The sequence below is a fragment of the Anopheles marshallii genome, chromosome 3 (genome assembly GCF_943734725.1).
Source record: "Anopheles marshallii chromosome 3, idAnoMarsDA_429_01, whole genome shotgun sequence".
In the NCBI taxonomy this organism is placed as follows: Eukaryota; Metazoa; Arthropoda; class Insecta; order Diptera; family Culicidae; genus Anopheles; species Anopheles marshallii.
Window position 1 is genome coordinate 77,983,353 of NC_071327.1, and position 14,182 is coordinate 77,997,534.

Sequence of the window (14,182 nt, forward strand, 5' to 3'; positions counted from 1 at the left end):
CCTTTTTTCTATTGTTCTATTTCGCATTTCCCCCAAACATCCTCCAGCAAGGGCCAGGATGTATTATTTTTAACAGTAATTAGATAGCCTTCATTGGTGTCAATGGTTTTGTAGGGTTGGTCGTATCGGGTGCGGTGCTTCCGCTCAGCTCCGTATGCGTATGGATTCACTGTATTGCCAAAGCAAACAGTGTATGGCATTTGCGTACGGTCGTGCTGAGGGGTTAGCTTAAAGTACCCCCCATTTGAGATCCGCTTCACCCTTCTCTCGCTCTCTCTATCCTCCAAATGAACGTGGTCACGTTTCATCCCACCAGGTTCTTCTAATGAGCGCCCGTTTGCCTTTGGTTAAATTCAATTAAAACATACATAAGCACTCAGCAATGGCAATTGCAGTTGTAATGCACCGCGGCATAGGTAATAAAACATTGCACCCGAGGTAGAGCACGTGACTCACCAGGCGCCTCCATCCAAACACCAGGCGCCTCCATCTATATACCAGGCGCCTCCATCCATATGAAAGGGATGTTCCCATCGGTCCCACAATTACCCTTACTGCACCATCCTCATCATCATCCCAACACACAGTCTGCCAACTGTTGATTGTGTCGGTTAAATAAATGTGAAATTTTAAATACTTTTTGGTGGCAGCCGTTTTGTGGCCTGGCCAGGTGGATCGGTCCCCCACGGGGAAGCTAAAGTGCAAATCTAAAATTCATGCAGATTGAGCCTGTGAGGGGAGTGTGTAAAATTAGAACGTTACAATTAACACGCAAATCCCTTTTTGGGGGATGGTGGTGTACTGTATCGTTTGGAGGAGAAATTATACGTCGGGATTTCGGTGACCGTAGTGTTGGCGTTGCAGCGAACGTTAAATGATACGAGCATACAAATGAACGTTTATTCAAGGGTTTTTTTTTATTCAACGTTGGCGTTGATTTAACAAAAACGAAAATTTCACCAATAACAAGTCCTACCAACTGCCAACACTTTTCTCTCAAATGTATATAACTAAAGTGAAATGAATGGCTTTAATTAAAGCCATTTCCAACGCTCCATTGTTTATCGTATCGGTCGTAATCAAAGGCAAATCCGAACGATTTTGATTGGTTTTAATCAAGAAAATGTACGAATGTCTGGTTTCTAAGCACACTTTCAACCTCTTGCAGCGTTGCATTCTATTTGATGTCGGATAATTGAATTGTATCCGTGCTTAACGGCTTAACCGTAACAATCGAGGGTGAACATGAAAGATGATCTGTTTTGCTGGGGTGAACGGACCAGTAAGTTTCATTAAATTGAATACTAATAACCCCATTAAAGCGTTCTTTATTGTTTCGTATGTCCGCTGCTGGCGCTCCGTCCTTGGGTCGATAAACGATTGGCTCGTTTCGATTAAAAGTGCCAAAACTTGGGAAGCACATTCATTAAAGCATTGCAAACTTTAGCAAATGCCGTGTAGCGTGTGGCGATTAGATGGGGTCATTCACTTCACTTACCTTCTGCTGGCGGCGTGGACGAAACGCTGGCTGCTGGGCTAGCTTACGGCGTTCTTCGTTATCCACCTCCGACTGGCGCTTGTATTCCTCCGGGGGCCACTTTTGATCTCCGCGCATATTGCTACCTCCTGTGCATGAAGTGGATTTGTGGGTGGTATTAGGGTGCGCAATAGAACAGATAGAACCGGGGAGAGACAAAGGAAAGCGAGAGAGAGAATGAGATAAGACAATTAAAAAAAAAAAAAAAACAACAGTTAGCTGATGGTTGCCAAACAGTAACGGTTACCGGTTACAAAATATGCTACATAAAATAAATAAAGCAATTACAATAAAGTATCGTTAATGATATTGCAATTTCATGAACAATAAGTACCGCGATGCTATTATCTATTCGACGACAACCCGGCGGTGACCCGGCGACATGGGTACACGGCTATAAAATCAACCCGTTGCCGTGTCGTGCCTTCGAGCAGAGAGAGCGAGAAAAGAAAAGATTTATACCAGATTTCCTGGCTGGCAGTTTGAGATTTTCGGGCGGGAACACAAAATGTCGAAATGAATTTTTCCCATTAGCGATTAGGAGCAATGGCATATCATTACCGTAAACAAAGCCAGCTCGTAGTGTAGAATGTGTGGCCTGTTTGGGTATAAAATCGATTTTCAATTTGACAATTTTCAATACAACATTTTACTTTGCCTCTGAATAACGATAATGTGCGTTAGAACGAGGAGGTGCTACGTTCCGCGAGTGTGAGCTTGTTGTTTGTTACATTTTTTAAATCTTCAAAAGATTATACAACAGACCACCGAAGGAATGTCTTGAGCATCCTGGTCATGGGACTAGCTTTTTGAGAATAGTTTGGAAAACAAAGGGTATGCATGATTTAATGTAAATAATAGTAAATCATTTCTTCTATTTATACAGATCGGTCAGGACTTAAGCTAAGAAACTTTGAGACATGCTTTGAAGCAGGTTTTGACATTCAGCTTATTCTCAGCTGTTTCTCCTTATTTTCGTCTGAATATCGCAAAAAAAAACTGGATAAGTGTTTTTTTTCCCCTATACAACACGTACCGCTTAATGGACTTGATGGTGTACGATTAGCAAAAATAAAAAGGCTTTCCCTTCACAGCAAACGATCTATTCATCGAAACAAAGTAAAAGCTCTACGGCACCACCGATGAAGCCATTCTTATCGTCGTAAATCTACGCCTCCAAATATCGCTCGAAGGAAGAAAGAAAAAAAATGCACGCCAAAATTTTCCATTTGGTGTAGCAGAAAAACGCGCAAGAGACGATTTTTTGTTACGGTTGTTTATATGCGCAAAATTTGCCATTGCGCTTTGGACTTGGGTGAATGGGAAGGTGAATAAAAAAGACACGTCAGCGTATTTGGACTTTATTTTTATTTAAAAAGAAGAAAATGGCGCCCATTTCGTGAACTTTCCTTCATTCGGTGCAGCTGCCATCGGTGTTGAGCGATGTTTGTTAGCCGGCATTCAGATTGTATGTCCCCCCCTCCAATGCTCCACCTTGTTCCTTCTGTGCAACTCTTGCTTCCTCTCTTTTCCAAGCGGGTTGTATGCTCATAAAAATTCACAAAAATTTTCGCTTTACAATATAAATCGGTGCGCGCCGGTCGGTGGTACCATTACAATTGCCTATGGCGTGGGTTGTTTTTCTCTCTCCCTCCTCTCGATTATAAGAATGGGAATATGAGCGAAGAAAAGTTGTACACTTTTGGGTACACCATTTGGTACGCACATTCAGCGCCGAAACCATGTGTCAGCCATCGGTTCATTTACATTTGTATGATTTAACCGATTCCGCAGCCACTCCGTGAAGAACGGGACGAATACTTTTTGCCGTACTCGTGCGTGCCATTCCGGTACAGTGCGTCCATTGAAAACGTGTGTGGCACGTGTATGACTTTTGCTTATTCCGGGTTGCCGAAAAGCGAACATCGTTCGATATACGCAAGCATTTATCGCGTACCCCGTTTGCTGACAGTGCGATTGAATGGGTTGATGGGGCAAAAAAGGTTTTAACTATTGCAGGAGTGAATTCAAATCGATCATATTTATGCAGCAGCTACAGCAGCACTCAAGCGCAGGAAAATGGAAAATCCGACTGTCGCGAAAAGGCCGCGATTTTTTGACGCGTGAACAATTCGATATCGTTTGGTTTTGGGAAGAAATGATAAAACACGTCAAATATTGCTCCAAGGCATGTTCCGATACGTTGATGATCGTTTTGAAGACGCTGGGAATCATCGCCATTTTGCAATGCATCAATCGGCAATCGTTTCTTTTCTGGCGTACAGTGGATAGAACATTCGCTTTCCATCGGTACAGGTGGCACAAGTGCCATAATTTGCAGGCGCCTCGCGTTTCGAAGGAAGCTCTTTTATTTTTTCGTTGTACATCATCAAAAGCTTTCCAACGACAAAAAAAACAGAATGGAAAGCCACACGATAAGGGCAACGTTGGGGGGGTGATGTAACAACGTGCTCTACGTCGCACGGGGCAGATCCTATTTGCCAAGATGTGCTGCGTGCAAAACATGCCGACATCCGACGACAAACGGATTGGCCCAGCGGTGCACGGGAAAGCGCACGAACGTGCTGTTCGTGCATACATCGATGCTTCAATGGTTGCACTCACGCGATGCATTTGCAAATCGGTATTGCACTCGAACTGCATTAACGGGGCAACGAACGTTACATTCGTACGAGGGTGAAGAAGTACTCGCTGGATGTGTGTGCAGGTGGAGGGGTGGAGAGCCAAGTGCCAACAGCCACTACTGGTCGGTTCGTGGGAACGTGTAAGGTCGGCTTGGATTAGGCTAAAGCACCGAAACGGAAGGAAAGCACAGCCCGCACAGCAGCACAAAACGGAAAACCGTGTCGTATGTCGTCTGTACTTTTTCTCCTTTCGGTTTCTACTGACAAACCCAGGGTTACAATGTGCTCGCACTCACTTACGTTATGTGACTTTGTGGTGGCAAGCGTAAAGGTAAGCCAAGAGGTCAGATGTAACATGAAACACCGTTTCCTATGCGGGTGATGGGTTGAAGATTGGTGGGCGCGCAATGGGAGTGATCGTGCCGTCTTAAGGCGTTTGACATATTCTTTGGCATTCGTGAGTGCAGGGTTTTTTTTTGTTGAAAGTTGAATTGATGACAGATGACTAAGGACAGGGATCGAAGGGTATGTGAGCGTGTTTGTTGTGCTTTATGCTCGACACTTTTCTAGGCGGAGGGTTTTAAAGATTTTTAAGACTAACTAATGGCTTATCTGATTTAAATACAGCAATCAGGGTTTACAATTTAATAATAAGTTAATAATAAATAAAAATGTTTTCCTTTTTAATGCAACAAACTAAATTCCATGAAACCCTCTGCATGGCGCAAAACGTTCATTTTGATCCATTTGTTTCGTCAAACATACATTCGCCCAAATCGAACGTACTGGGGCTGGACGCCACGACAGAACCCCATTCTCAAACACAGCTCATTGTAGTCTTCGGCAAACATCTCACGCGCACCAATGCCTTTGCGAGCAAATGTGAGTTGAATGTGCAAATGTGACGGATAAGCTAGCACCGGTATGTGACCGCAAAACGATCACTACGCTCCCTCGAGAACCGGGGCCCCGAGCCGGATTGCCGTCTGCACGAGAACGGGGTGGAATTGTTTGCATAGCACCGGCTTCTGCCACCATGCCGGTGCGATGACGCTTGCGAGCCCTTCGGTGTGATGAATATTTGATGCGCGAAAAGAGCTTTCTATCATTAAATTGAATTTATTTTAGCTATTTATGAGCCCGTGCCGGAAATGTTCGCAAAACGGGAAATCGTTCGCGAAAACGATTGGTCGGAGGCGTGTCGTGCTCATTTTGTAGCGGATGTGTAGCTAGCCCCAAAAATGGTACGATAATAGGAAGCGCTACGGTAGCCAAGATGAAGATGTTTATTTGTGCTAAATGCGCTTTACGTGTTGCGAAAGCTCGAGTAGCTTATGTGAACAGGGGATTGATTTATGTGACGTACGCTGATGCAAGAATGTGGGTGAGAGGGGAGGCGTTAGATTTGGACCGCAAAACACAACCACATACAGAGCCATACAGACTGGACCCGAAATTGTTTTCTCCCTTCGCGGTGACTGTCCTGCACGTGAGCTTGAAATAGCTTTTATCGCTGCGTATGTATGGGAGGGATATGCGGGTGATACTTATGAGCACGTTATGGACAGGTACGTCACCTTTGCGAGCCCCCAAGCTTCTCGGAACATTTGCTCCATTATTTCGATCCCGGCATCAATAACGAAATCGGCAGACTGTAAAATGGAAAGCTTCCGAAAATCATAAATCAAGCTAAGGGGACTGCACACATACACACACTGGAGGAATCACTTTGCTTCGTTATCAAATCACCTATTTGGCACCGTTGTTGTTCCGGGCTGAGAGATTCTTCCCCGTGCCAAGGTGAGCGTGTCGCGTTGGAAATCGACTTTAGTGTGTTGCCCAATGGTTGTCTAAAGGCGGTCCCCGGCGGAACCCTTATTCGATCTATGGCGATATAGGCTGGTGGCCCAAGCCATCGAAAAGCGTATGTCTTCGGAATGGAACATTTATTATAATATTCTGTTGCAATCCTCCCAACCCCGAGGCCCATTTGAGATGGCCGGGGGGAGATCTGGGGGAAATAGGAAAAGAAAAGGAAGAAAAAACACCACAAGCACAAACACCGATACGAGGACGGAATCGATCACATCTATAAATAATCAACGACAAATTGCATAGGAAAAATGGCCTCGAGGCTAAAACCTTGATTCGGGCTGAGCGCGTTTGCAAACGTACGGACGTCGGTGTGGGCGTGAGTGTGTGCGCGAGAGCATTTCTGATCGAATCGAGTTTCGGTGAATCGAAGCGAACAGATTGAATATCCCGAGGGGTATACCCCATTCGTTGGAATGCCCCCTGACGGGTGATGGTGTTGGTTTTGCTGCCCTGTGACCATTATGATTCGTGACTAGCGGAAAATGATTTGTTTGTCCTGCTGCTGCTCGAGGGGATAGAGGACACAAACCGCACATTGCTGGATTGCAACTCGTGCAATGGGAAAGTATTTTCCTTACGGGTGAAAACTCGACCAAATGCCGACGAGTGCGTTGTAAAAGAGTCAAGTGCCGTGATAAAATGCTTTGTTACTGTGAAACTGAGACGATGATTGTTTATTCCTGCAGCTAATGCAACTGAGGGCGGCAAAATGATTGATTAACATAGTTGATCAATTTTTTGAAAATATCTTGGCGTTATTGAAAATTGATATACTTTTCGAATAGGACAACACAAGTCGTACAATATGAAAGTAAACATACTTAAAAATGTTAGGCATTTGCTCAAATGTTTATGTTACAGTGGATTACCGCTAAAAACCCTTGATTAAATTTGAGTGTACAATGCTTTTTATATGTGCGGTTTTATGCGCATTGCCTATATTTAGGCGAATAAACGAACTTTACGAAGTGATGCTTGTAAATTATAGTTTTGTGTACAGCAAAGCTACAGTTCTCAAGAAGGAACACTTCGTTAGAACGTATTTAGATGGTTATGTGTGGTATAAGCATTCAAATGGTTGAAACTGTTTGAAATGCATCTGTTTGCAGGATTTAGAGAATCAGTATTCACGTCTAATCAATCAATCTTTTTCGTTCATAACATCACAAAATACAAAGCGCTTACAGCAACGACGCTGGAGCATTCGCTATCGATTGGAAACAGACCGTTACCTCAAGGGTGCGATACCGGCCGGTAAAGCCTTTCGAAAAGCCTCCTTATGAAGCGAGTGTTCGAGCTCGGGCTCAATTTTGAATAATTTTTCAAGCATCACTCGATGCACCGGATCATTAACGTTGCGGTATTTGCACACGAGAGCGTTTGCGTTTGTGAGGGGCACATCAGGAAAGAAGCTGAGCGGTGTAAATGGGTTCCACCCCTTCGGGTTCATCATTAAGCATGGATTGGATTGTTTTTTCCCCGCACTGAATCGATAACAATCTGCGCGATTCATTACGGTTCGCTACAAACGGAAAGCTGCAGTAGTGGTTATCGCTCCGATGGTAGCGATTTCCTGCAACAGTAGATGGATTTTATGTTCTAGTGGGCCGTTAGATGGTGCCGTCTCGTACCAGCATGCATGGTACTTGTGGAGCAATGGTCGGTACCATTGGTATTTGAATGAGATGATGAAAACCGAAGCAAATGCAACCGTCATTCTTGTATGCCCTCCTTTACCTGATAGCTTCTCGTGATGTATTTTTGAAAGCACCTTCGAAGTAAGGTTCTCATAAAATGGAGTTATTTGAATTTATAGTCGTTGTTCCGAGTTTGTAGTATTTGATGTATCGCTTTGGGAACTTTGCACGCGCTTAAGTCATCTAAAATGGAACTATTTCCTTTATTTTTCCCCGTGCAGGAACACCGTTTCATAGCAATTTAAACAGAAGTGGACATGCAGTTGTGCACCGCTTTCACTGCAGCCGTTAAGTAGCGTCTTTTGTTCGTCAGTAAAACAATAGAATGCAGAATGCCAATGGTCAAAAGTCCATGACTCTCAAGTGCTGCTTTCAGCGCTTAGAAGCTTACCTTGATAAATAGCAGCAACCGGTTGCGTCTGATAGACGGGAGCGGGCTCCTGAGACATTGGTGGTTCTTTGCGTAGTGTTGTGATCAGTGTCGGTGGCAACTGCTGTTGTGGCAGCGCTGGTTGGTACAGTGGTTGTTGCTGTTGTGCCGTCAGCGGTTGGAAGGCTTCAGTGGGCTGCGGTTGGTACGGCTGCTGCTCGAGCGGATTCTGATACTGTGGTGCTAGCGGTTGTTGCTGTTGTTGTTGAGCCTCAGGCTGAAGTGAAACGGGAAAGGACACACATTAGTTTAACAAGTTTAGGCAGCATTCATTGTGTGTTATATTCCATGAACTGTGGAAGTTCATTTGAGTTGGATATTTCATTAGAGCGTTTGATTGGCATGTGCGGCATTTGCTAAGAAAGCCAACCAAGCTTCCATTACTTGAGTCGATAAACTGATTGCTGTAGCTCGATACAACATATTGGAATGTTGTTCAAATTGCCCCCAAGGATCGTATCGTAACATGTCTTGTAATTATAGGGGGTAAACAGTATTTTTCAACAACATAATTCCTTTGAATGCTGCTTGCATTACTTCCACCCATGGAGCTAGCTTTCTGTTTTAAGAGAACAGTATATCAGCCAAAGATCTGAACCATGTATTACGCAATCTCAATACCAAGAATAATTCAGTTCAGTGGTTCATAAGAAGAGGCACAAATGAGCATCAATTCCTTCTAGAAATTGAGAAACTTAAACAGATATCATACAGAGGAAGTATGATTTCTTTGAAGGAGCAGCAACTTGAAGCAACTGAGTTTTAGAATGTTGTGATAGATCTTTTTTGTAAAGTTGAATAGCAGTTAAAGTTGATCCTTTTTTAATTACGCCGCAAAGTATGCAATTTAATTACAAAGGATTTTTTTATACTACTGATTGCATACTTTCCGGCTCCATGTGCTTTGCACAATACTAGTGTACTCAAAAATTCTTCACGAATGAAAATGGTTACTTTAGAATATTCTGATGCAAAGTCTGTTTAGCCATTCGTCGACTAAAGTATCTACATTAAAGATGCTAAACGTTCATTATAGCAACATAATGACAACACTCTATGATGTAGCACACACCAAAACGCATGTTTAATTAACCCTCACACCGTACATAACACGACTCATTCATAGCTGAAAAAAGGGACAAGTGCCAACGGCAGAATCGTCGAAAAAGACCACACTGTGTACTGTGAACATTCGGTGCAGTGCATCAGTGCAAGCCACATTTGAAGCGTTGACCGTTTCTATGATGACAGATCAGTTTATGCAAAAGCAGTTCGGTACGTCGGTGAAAACATTGTGACGGAATTGGTCACTTGTACGTCCTCCAGTGCGTTGCATTGCATCCACAGAAGAGACCAAAGATATTTCGGTGGTTTGCGTAAAAACAGACTCGCACAAGATGTGGGCGTGTGTTTATTTGCCTCATGTTTGATAAATACTCGATATGAAGTTGTGCCTCCGTGTGGCAGCTTTAGGCTGAGTGAGCGTGAGCCGCCAGAACCGGCAAAACGGGAACCTGCACTGAATGTCACCGCAGGATTAGTGCGTCATTAGTGCGCAATCGAATCGAACCATCGTAAGGAGCAATAGTGGAGACACTGGCGATGGCATGTTTTGCCAAAAACGCAACCGCTTCCGACACATGCCCACCCGGCATGGCATCCCTCCAGGCGAGATCGTCTGCCGGATTTCGGTATTTGTTTTTCCCGTGACCGATTTGGGTCGGTTTGGGTTGGGTCGCTTCGTTCATCGTTTTGGATGGGCACGGGAAGGGGGTTACTGTTTCATCTCGTTATCGGAATAAACAAAGGAACCGTGTGGATCCGTTTCGGTAAAAGGTCGCGATGAAACGCGTCACAGCAACACCATCGTGTGCGGTTCCAAGCGGTGTGGGTCCCGATGGGTTTGGCGATGGCGCTGGGTACGCGGCCATGTTTCGCGACCGTTCAAGCACGGCATAATTTATCCGGTAGTGTTTTGGGGGCAACCGGGACTTTACTATTTTGTGCGTTAACTGTTTTCGCATAAAATGCACGACCGGTTGTGGTTTCACTAGTGCAGGGTGGAAAGGTTGCAAACATCGTTGCAAATTCCACCGAACTTTCGCTACATATTTCACAGACTGGTCTTTTCGCGGCGGGGATGGTAATGGTGACCGAAAGCATGTCGACGCGTATGGGAAAGCCGATCGCCGATTATACCGGCATTTGACAGTTTTCGCAACTCGCCTGAAGTGTATCTGTGGGGGCGTCCTTGAGTGCGAGCGCATGTTTACCTCAATAATGTTTTCATTCGCACTGTGTGCATGTGCGCATATCGGGGCATACATTCCGGGGCGCGTTAGGTGTTAGAACAGTAACGATCTTCACGTTTGCCGTGTGGTTTTGTTTGCTGGTGATATCGCGTGGTTCAGGTGCGTATTTTGTGTGTGCTAGAAAATGCACTAGTACGGTTATGGCATCGTTGTGTGACGTATAAAGCATGAGCAGGTACTGTAAAGAGCTAATTTGGCAAACGATTATGTTTAAATCTCCTGTTTCTGGTATCTTGTAATTATAAAATTATGTGTTGATAAGCAGCTATGGGTAGCTCCAGCTGTTTCAATGCCAATATATTACATTTTAAAATTAAACTATGACAAGATCCTGGTCTGCTGTAGGGTAAAATGAAGTTTTGTTATTGATTTGGCAATTAGAATAATAATATGGAATAATTTTAATTAAGATCCTTCGATCTGTTTTCGTTCATAAGTGTACATTTTTGTTTGAAATTATACTAAAATTTAACATTTTTTTACGACTGGGTCTGTTTACCCTGTGTGTATGGCATGGGAAGTAGTAATAAGCAAATAAATTCTCCAAATGTAATAAGCAAGACAGTTTTTTATTATTGATGGAAATTAATTTAATCGACTTTACTGGACTGAGTTAAGAATTCGAAACGCCCTAAAATATGCAATCGTTATCTTGAAAATCATTTTTCCATCGTTTATGGACTGTTTCCGATGATAAATTGCATACTTTACAGGCTCATTGCTTACTACAATCGTCACTACTTCGTCGCTTTATGTGAACTTGAATTAAACGGCACTTAAACTACATATTATAAGTTTCTAGCAGCTTTAAGCAGCAATTTATATTGTATTTAAATGACTAGCCATTACTTTTCAGCGGTCAGTGCTTCACAATGGAGTATGAAAACTTATGATGGCAATGGAGTGTTATGAAATGGAGACATACAGAAACAATGTTTTTTTTACTGAAAATATTGAACACACCTAAAAGGATCATTTAAAATAAAATAAACATTTTTAATATAACTTTCATGTATTTAATTTCACGTAACCAAATTTGAGTGTAGAACTATATGAAAACTTAATACATAAAAACACGTAGAATAATACACATGAAAATAAAACATGAAATATTTTACAACAGTTTCTTCGTAAGGTCGATTTGAAACGTTAACCATACTTAAAAAAAAACATCCAATTCTGTTCAACAAGTGAAGTAGACAAAAACAGGAAAGAAGAACGTACATTAGCGAAAGTGAGAGAGAAAAAAACAAACACAGTAAAAAACACAAGTAGTCAAAACAAGAACAAAACATAAATCGTACACAGAACCCACCGGATGTTTTCATTTTTTTCTGATCGTGCGCGGTATGATTTGTGAGGACAAGGAGCAGTGGTAGCAGTTTCAGCGCGCCTTAGCGTGTTCAGTAGTTATGTACCTTTCTCGCACCGTACCAGGCGGCCGGCTGGGCCGATCCGGTGTGACCGGCCGAAGCGTACCCTGGGTGATACTGCTGCTGTTGCGGCTGTTGCTGCTGATAGAAAGGTGAAGATGGTGAAGAAGGTGAAGATGAGAATTGGGGCGATGGACGGTAGGTCGGTACCGGTGAGGCCACGTGAGCCCAGCCACGTGGACTTCCACTACCGCCGAGGGTAGACAGGCCCGGTGAGCGCGGCGAAGCTACTGGAACCACCGGTGAGCGTGGTGCAGCCTGATTGCCGTATCCACCACGCTGCTGTTGCTGCTGGTAGTACTGCTGCGACTTATTAGGCAGTACGGCACGGCCACCACTAAAAGCGACGGTGGAAGATGCCTGTCCTCGGGAGCCGGCGGGTGGCCCAGCAGCTGGATAATGCACTGACGGCTGCGGAGATCCCGGGTAGGTCGGGTACTTGAGCTGATTAACGGGTGATTTGGTTGGTGTGCCCAGAGGCGATTGGATCGATGTAGCCTGCTTTGCATAAACACAGGCGTTTTCGAACGGTAGCCACACATGCGATTGGAGTCCGCCAAGATTTTGCGACGGGTTCGAGGTTAGGATGAGAAGGATGAAGTTCCGTTCGAAGTTGATGGGATGTGTGTGGTTTTTTCATTCGATGTGTCCATTTTTTGCAAAACATTCATCACGCACACACACACATACACCGTCCGAAATGAGTGATAAGAGATAATGCGATGGTAGTAGAGATGGATAGTTGTTTTCGTTTTGGTTCGTTTTTTTTTTGCAAAATGAAGCATTTGTTTGTTTGTGGGATGAAGGTAAATATATACATTTGATAATCATTTGCAAAACGATGGTCGAAAGTTGCACGTGCACGGGGAAAGAGAAAAAAAGAAAGAAATAAAATAAAATACAGTTCAATGAGCTACATGCTAGATCTATGTAATGTAAATGCACTTTTGTGTGGGTGCTGATTATGGGCAGATTATACTTATTACGTATCATGTTATGAATGAATCAATGGTATGATCAAAGTGTATGTGCTGTATGTTTTAAAACAGATAAATGTTTGTTTACTATCTGTTATCGTACATCCATAGATTCCACTAAGCCCTTTCACTGGGTTTATAAGCAACTGAATTAAAGTGAATGATGATACGATGAGTAGGAGAACAGTTCATTTTCAACATTAAGCGCGCCTTCCTTACTCAACTTTCCTTGAAATGAGTCGTGAAGTGACGTTACGTGACGTGGCAAATGGCTAAGACCTTTTTGGATTCGAATAAAACCAAGTGTTTAATTTTTACACTAAAACTCCGTTTAAGAAATACTTCATTTGTATTGGAAAAGGTTGGATAACTATATTTATGATACATATTTGAACCGGCAGACCTCCACATTGACATTCATTGTCAAATAAAAAGATCATCCAGCGAGAAGAAATCCAGCGAAAAATCTATCTCGCAAGGGAGAAATAAGGTGAAATGATGAACAAAACCATCACAAGAGTTAGCACCGTAGGAAAACAGCGCAGAAAAACCAACACCGGCATGTGCTGGACGATGGTGTAGCCAACTGTCAGCCCAATGATAAAAATCTGTTCCAACATAGCATCTCAAATTTACAACCAACCGGCACAAAAATGTTGTGCCCTTCCGTCTCCCGTGGAACTCGTTATGATAAATGGCTATTGTCTCACATTTGGGCTACTCGTGGCAGAGTTTTTCCCACGCTTACTACCCGTACCATCGCCCGTCCACTTCCAGCAAATCGCCATAATTGTCAGCTAAAAAATACTAAAAACAAGGAATGGGTTAGAAGAGAACACAAGTCAGACGGTATGATATTTCTACCATCGTGCTTACGGGTTGCAGGACGAAACTCGTGCCTCGTGTTGCAAAACACCCGCTTCCTTGCCTTCCCTTTCCCAACCATGCCGCAGAGGCGTTCATTCTGGCCACAGGGTCGAGTTTTTGCTTTTGGGTAACAGGGGGCGGCAAAAAAAAGTTTCCACTCAGGTTTGGTGTAAAATTTCGAAGCTTGAAATAAAAGCACTTCACCCCATCGGTGGATGGTCTTTTTGCGATGTGTTTTTTTTATTTACTCGAGTAGAATCGAGACACCACACGAGTTCACTTTTGGCTTTTCCATCGATCATGGTTCCTGTTCCTGTGTTTCCGTTTTTGTGTATGATATTTTCCCTGAGTTTCCATCAAAATTTGTTGTGTAGGTTTTTCCAATTCGTTTGATACCCTATCGTTCCCA